Source organism: Vulpes lagopus, chromosome 10 (assembly GCF_018345385.1).
Source record: "Vulpes lagopus strain Blue_001 chromosome 10, ASM1834538v1, whole genome shotgun sequence".
Taxonomy (NCBI): Eukaryota; Metazoa; Chordata; class Mammalia; order Carnivora; family Canidae; genus Vulpes; species Vulpes lagopus.
The window spans coordinates 8,036,874-8,044,624 of NC_054833.1; positions in this window are offsets into that span (position 1 = coordinate 8,036,874).

A 7,751-nucleotide genomic window follows, 5' to 3' on the forward strand; every position below is an offset into this window, starting at 1 on the left:
CCACTGGAAAGACATATTGTGTGCATAGCAAGAAGTTCGTTAGAATGAAGTACCCATAAGGTAGAGGGGATTTGAGATTTGCAGCATTTCATAAGGTAGCCAGGACCTTACATGGGTACTTGAATTTATTAAAAAGAAAAAATGAAAAACCACATTTCAAGTGTTCAGTAGCCATGTATGCTTAGTGGCTACTGTGTTAGACAGTGTGGCTATTGAACATGACAGCAGAAGTTTCCATTGGACGGTGCTGTTGTGGGTGTTAGGCAAGAAGTCGGGGTGGAGTAAAAGATAGGATTTAGTGAACGCAAAGCTGGAGGTGAAGCTCTATGAGTGGATAGCTTTATCTAGAGAGTAAAAAGTGAGCAAAGTCCTGTGGTGTACACCACCATTCAAGAAGTGGATGGAGGGAGAGATGGTACAAGCAAATGTCCTTGGAATGGTCAGAAGAAGAATGGAAACTGGAAATCCTAGAGCACCAGGGTAGCTCAGTGGTTGAGCATCTGCCTTGGGCAAAGGGCCTGATTCCGGGTTCCTGGGATAGAGTCCCACACTGGGCTCCCTGCAGGGGGCCTGCTTCTCCCTCTGCCTGTCTCTGCCTCTCTCTGTGTGTGTCTCTTATGAATACGTAAATAAAATCTTTTAAAATAATCTTTAGAAACTGGAAATCCTAAAAGTTCAGCAAGGAGAGTGTTTAGAGAAGTCCATAGCTGCTGAGGATGCCTGATACTATAGAAAATCTCATGAAAATTGGCAATTGATTGTGAGATCTGCAAAATGGGAGGTCATCCATCCATGCTGTTAGTGACAATTGGTTAAGAGGAGTCGTGTGTGTGTTTATGTTGGAGTAAATGTGGGTAGAGGTAGGCTGAGGAGTGTAGTGGACTGAATGGTGTCTCCACAGATATGTCCACATGGCAGCCCTCAGAGGTTCAAAGAGGCAAAACCCCCAGTTCTCTCCTAGAGCCTCCAGAAGGACTGTTGCCCTGTTGACACCTTGACTTCTGACTTCTCTCATCCAGCACTGTGGGAGAATCAGCTTCTGGTGTTTTAGCCCCCCAGTGTGTGTGGATTTGTTACAACTGCCACAAGAAGCCAAAACAAGGGCATTCAGGAGCAAACGGGAAGTAAAAGAATGGAGATAGAAAGTTTTGACGAATGGTTAGACACACAAACATTCTCAAGGGACAGACAGGTAAAGTCAGTGGTGAAAAATGAAAATGGAAGAAGTGCTAAAAACCTGATGAATTTGAGCTTATACGTCCAGCCACCAAATGGACACATGGGCTGTCCCTGTGTGTCCCTCCTGCTTCCCACACTGCCCGGCCCCACTGGCCATATTACTACAATCTTTCTTCCTTCTCATTCTTTCTTACATATATCAGACTTTATGTTTTAGCCGTTTCAGCTAACTTCTCATGTCATGTTGAAATCCCTCTCATTCTTTTGACCTGGGAGCATATGTTTCTTGTTAGTCCTGAAACCCACTCAAATTCTTCTATTTCTCAGCTCTGGGGAGAAATTCTGGTGGCTCTGATGATTTCCCACCGTAGGTTCAATTTGTCTGAGCAACACTTACGTTCTTGCTGCAGGTCAGATACATTTTTTATGTCTTCTAACCTTCCCCCCAGTAGCTGTCCCCAGATGTTACTTTTGAGAACATAAGACACCTCTTTCCTTTTTCATTCATGAGAATGTTGGGATCATCCAACAAGCAAGTTATCAGCTCTTGCATGTCACAGTCTCTTTCTGCCTTTACTATCCTGTTTGACTTTTACCTTTGAGCAAAAGTATGATCTTTCTCCATTTGGAAGGCTAATCTTTCCACTTTGCCAAGGGGCTTGGCTTTTTCCCTTTTTCTGAATATACGCGTTCTTTCCCCACTCTCCATGTTTTCCTGAGATTCTGGCCATTCCCCATTTACTGTCAGTCTTTTCCTTGGCCAATCTCAGCCGGTGACCTGTGGTAACTGATCCTGATTCTTAGCCTCCTTCCTGAGCACTGTCTGCTGATCACCTCCACCTGCATAATTTACACACGTTCAGCGAGCTTAAGACTACGCTTGCCATCTTTCTCTCCAAACCCACTTCTTCCCAGGAACCCGCCCTCCCCCACTTTTTTTGTTAACACAGGAGAAATCCTCCCTCTTTGTGTAGACTTGAAACCCTGGAATCCGCTTCAAACCTGCCCTTTCCCTGATTCACTGCCATCTTTGTAGAATCATTATAGGTCATAGCTTCCCACACTGTAATTGATTATAGGACATTTTTAGTTTCTGAGATAGGCTCTGGAATAGAGGGAAGAACACTGGATCTGGAAAGGAAGACTAGAACTTGAACTTGAACCAGGCTTTACCTCTGTGAGGTAAAGTGCCTCTGGGACCTCTGGCAAATCACTGACCTACTTTTCACCTCAGGGTCCCTGTCTTTAAAAAGATGATAACAATATCTTTCTCAAAAGATTGTTATAGAGATTGCAGAGATTAATATGCATGAAAGTTCTATACAAATTCTGAAGTGACATACTGTGATTTAATCTTCGAGGTGACCAGCTGTTCTCGCTCTCCGAGAGAGGAAGCTTGAACAAAAAGTAGAATCAGTAGATCAGTTTAGAACCTCTCTTTTGCAATAAGCAAATTATTCTCAATGGATCAACCTCTGTACTTCTATGAACTATCAGTTTTAATCCATATGACATTGCAATTCTTAACAGGCTTCTAAAGGCAATTACTGAAAGTGCATATGGTCCAAACTAATAGTGGTTATTCCCACTTTACCTCCCTTTCATGGCTCCAGGAGAATCCAGACATTGGAAGGGTATATGGCACCCTTGACTTTGCATTTGCGAATCTTTTGCTAATGATATTGGGGTGGAGGCAAAGGTTATGCCAACCTCTGTCTCTGTGTCTTCATTACCAGTATTTCTGCCCATCAGGTACCCTAGCTTCCTCTGTGTCCTATCGTGAATATGAGGGCGGGAGCACCTGGCCTACACACTTTAGTTACTTGGTCTCATCAAAGTACAAAACATATAAGGTGAAACTACCTTTATTATTGTCATTATTAGGTTTGTTATCAATCCCATGACCTACAGTGTTTGGTTGACTCGGAAGTCTTTGACTTGATGAATCAAAATGATATTTTATATAAATTGTTAAGTTACCCCTTTGCTGTGTCTTGGTCCTAAGTGCTTAAGAACTGTTGTGGTTTTCTTTTAGCTGACAACAGGTAATCCATCTTTTAAAAAGTCACTATTATGTAGTAGCCTCATGAGTATCAACAAAAGAAAATGAGATAACATATCCCTTAACTAAAATATTTTTGCTATGAAGGTTGGCCTGATAGAATCACCCTGGAGTAGAGCTATCTACCTCACAAAATGCCACTCTGCTTACACAACGTCAATGCTTGTATGCAAAATATAAAACCATAAAAAAGAATCCCATTTTCATATTGTGTATTGATAGATATGTATGTATATGAGTACACTCAAAGAACCGATTTTTTTTTCAGTATGGAAAGCTTTTTATTTAATAAGATAGTGCAAGTAACCTTCACTCTACGATGTTAAGGCACATAACCACTTCAGATTCTGCATCTTCCTGATTCCATACTCAATTAGGTGCCAAACACAAACTCTAATTCTTATGCTCTTATGCAGTGTTTAATTGTACAGATTCCATAAAAAATCACTTAATATAAAGAAAACAAATACTCTCTTTTATTGCCACTCTAAATACTTTTGCCAGCAAATGCTTTTGGGGGTGCTTTTTATTTATGGATTTTTCACAATGCCGGAGAGCTTTTGTCTTTTTTAGTGCTTTATATTTATAGTTGTGGGATGATCATTTTCTGGTTGGTTTCACATTGAGCTCTTTCAGAACTAGTTGGAGTAGTAATAGTTTCACACAGTTTATACTTTCTTCCCCTGAGTCCTATGTTAAATCTTTTTCACTCTCTCAGTGACACTGCAATATATTATGCTATACATTCTTAGGCTATTAACTTTGGGCATTGCTAATGATTTCTTTTTTATATATATACAGCACATAAAACATGTAAATGTTTCTTATTAAAACAAGAAAACTCAAAACACAATCAACCCTATCAGAAAAAAAAAAAGACAAAGGAAAGAAAGGGAGAAAGAAAGAAAGAAAGAAAGAAAGAAAGAAAGAAAGAAAGAAAGAAAGAAAAAAGAGAGAGAGCTGGAGATTTTTTTAAAGTTATATTGTGAGAGAAACAGGTTTGTAAAATCTCAGTGTTGGAAAACAAAGTAAATTATAAAAGACCCCTAAAGGGAAAGATTTCATTTTCTTAAAAAACAGCTTGTTTGTCATGCCATTCCTGTACTTAATTTTTTTTTAAGTAACACATTTGAAAAATCAATAATAGCAACATAACAGGTTTTGGGGGTTTTGTTTTTGTTTTTGTTTTGTTATGTTTTTGCCTAGAAGAAAATGTCTGAGTCTTTGTGAGAAGGCAGGAAGAAGAAAAGGAAGGAATTTCAAAGTCACCTTGACCCCCACATCATCAGCCCTCAGTACCTGTAAAGGAGCCCTGGAGGGTAGAGAGCTCACTGTAAATTCTAGCAGCTCAAAGCCTATGAGGATTTAACTGGTGGGTGTATGTATTAAGTAGCTGGGAAACAAGTAGCCTTAGGTGCAAAGCTTAACACCAAAAGATTTAAGGGAACAGGATGATTCAGAAAGAGCCCTCACCCCTACCCCACCCAAAAGCAAGAAATGGAATTGATGAGAGCAACAGCAACCAATATTTGCACCTTCACAAGGGAGATTGCCTACTCCTGAAAAAAAAAGTCTGTGGAAGCCACTGGACTCCTCGCTTACTTTACACTTTGGCTTTCTTGATGATACAACAGGATGGTTCAGAAAACACCTTTCACAGAGGTTTAAACACCCCAATTGGCCATCTTCAGGCCAAGCAGTGAATGGCTGAAGAATGGAATAAGGGTGGATGGGATGGAGGAGGGAGAACAAAGAGGAGTAGGAGAAGATGGGGGTCCCAGGTGAGGAGAAGTTGGGGGGAGAGATAGGGAAAGAAATAACTGACTGGGCTGCAGGGTGGGACTGTACAACGCAGGGGATGGTGGTGTAGGTAATGGAATCAGGGAAAAGAAAACTAGATGAGCAGGGGAGGTCAGATTTCATTAAAGCCTGATCCAAAAAAAAAAAAAAAAAGCCTGATCCATGCCTAAACGGCAAAGCTCGTAGTATGGTGCATAGAAAAGTCAGAACAGATTCTTTTTTTTCCTTGATGCACTAAGAGGGATTGAAGAAACGTTTACAAAATGTTTACTGAGGTTGCCCCAGCAGCATGCAGACATCCACATCTGGCTGGGTTCTTCCCTGCCCTTGGGGCAATGGAAGGAAGAAGCACTGGAAGCAGCCTCAATCTCTGTGCTTACAGATGTTCCTCTGCTTCCAGAAAACGGAGACCATCAGATAGGCCAGTCCCAGAGCCACTACCTGGACTCTCTCCCAGAATTTTGACACCATGAGCCCCTTCTGGTGGAAAGAGGCTAGAGAGAAACGGATAAAAGCAAAAAAAGACAAACACACAGAAACAAAAAACACACCAGAAGAAGAAGAAGAAGAAGAAGAAAAAAGCAAAAACAACTCCCCCATCATTGTTATATAACTTTTAGTTCTTTTTATTTTTTTATGATTTTTATTTATTCATCAATGAGAGACAGAGAGAGAAGCAGAGACACAGGCAGAGGGAGAAACAGGCTCCATCCCAGGACCTGGGAATCACACCTGGCTGGAGCCAATGGTGGATGCTCAGCCACTGAGCCCCCCAGGTGCCCCTGGTTCTCTTTTTATTTTTTTTAAAAGATTTTATTTATTTATTCATGATAGACATAGAGAGAGGCAGAGACCCAGGCAGAGGGAGATGCAGGCTCCGTGCCGGGAGCCTGACACGGGACTCGATCCCGGGTCTCCAGGATCGCGCCCTGGGCCAAAGGCAGGCGCCAAACCGCTGAGCTACCCCGGGATCCCTGGTTCTCTTTTTAAATAAATTTCTGATAACCGTTCAGAGTTCTTTACTTTCTCTCCCAAGTAAAGGATCTGCCTTACGGGTACAGATGTATTTCCCAAAATAAGACCGGACTCTGCTCTTAAGAGAGCTCTGCTCTCTTCCCCGGGCCGGGCGGGAGTGAGCCTACTGCGGGAGCCCGCAGGCCGGAGCACACAGGTGAGCAGCGCCGGGCCCACCGAGCGCGCAGGTGCGCGGGTGCCAGGTGGCGCGGGGCCGGGGCTCTGGGAGGCGGCGGCGCGGGGCCGGGCGGGGCCGGGCGGGGCGGGGCGGGGCGGGGGGCTCCCGGGGCCGCGGGCCGCGCCACCGCCAGTCACCTCGGCGGCAGGTGGGAGCAGGCCGGCTCCGGCCCTCGGTGGCTGCGCCCCCTCCCCGCCTGGGCTCCCATCGTGCAGAACGGAGGAAGCCAAAACCGTGCCCTGCAGTATGTACAGCACGTTTTTCTTCTTCCATGTATAATATGTAAAAACCCAACTCCCGCCCCTTATAAAGTTAGCTTAAAAAAATTTCCGCTGCGTCTTGGGCAAGGGGATAGAGCACATTTTCACATAGGCGAAGGGCAAAGGGATCTTTGGAAGAGAGCCAGCGACTGGTTGCAAACACAGTGAATCTAGCCCCACAACCTATGTGTTGTGGGAAACCCAGCATTCCTTTCAATTTCTCTAGGGATTCTTGAGGATTTACAGTTAAATCCTCTAGGATTTACCTTCTAGGACCCCTACTTTCTCCTTGCACAGATTTAATTGGATCATGAGTTACAAAGTCCCTTGTATGCGGTCTGCATATAGAATCTACCATTTCCCAAACCATTTGTCTAGCAAATTCGTAAATCTGAACTGCCTTGTTCCCTAATAATGCCAGATGTGAAAGGACCTGCTTGGTCCTAAGCTAATGTTGGTTTGTCTTTTAGTGGGTAACAGTGGGTCAATTTGAGCGCTCTGAGGGATCTGTGTTTCATTTCACTTGAGCAAGAGAGCTTTTGGTGAATGGGCACATGTGACATGACCATGCACACAGAATTTGTTGGTGGTCCTTGCCTGCAATCCATTTGCAAAGACAGGTCCAATGGGTGAGAGCCAGTGTCTTTCCAAGTCTGCGTCGGTAAGCTAGTTAGGTTCAGAGAAGGGTGAAAATTGGGAATCAGCCGGCTTTTCCTAGTGCATGGCCTGTCTTGACAGCTGTCTTTACCAAGCAGAGTCTTACTTTTTCACCTTGGGATATCCATCTGTTCCTGAATCTGTTTAGGGTGAAGAAAAGATGAGTTATCTAATAAGGCTCTAGGAAAGCTTAGAACTAGAGGCTGAAGCAGAGGCAGCCAAGCTGCTTTGTCACCACCTGGAATCAGGCAGGCAAACGGGGAGATCACGCAGGCCAACCTTCCTAGCCCAGGGGCTATCGTTCCATTTTATATGTTTGAGTCATTGTGAAGAGAGAAAGATTTATAGGCATTCTTTCAACACTTACTCAACAAATATTTACTGAACACCTACCCTATTCTGAGCTCTGCAGTGTATTCAGAAACCGGGACTGGAATCAAGTCATTCTTTCTTAGCATTCTCAAACACTACTCTTTTTGACTGCTGTGGATCACATCCTCAGGATCAATCCATATATTGATTGAATGCTTACATGTGTAAAGAATATTACAGGGTTGATATTGTCAATATATATATATATATATTTTTTAAAAAGCCAAAA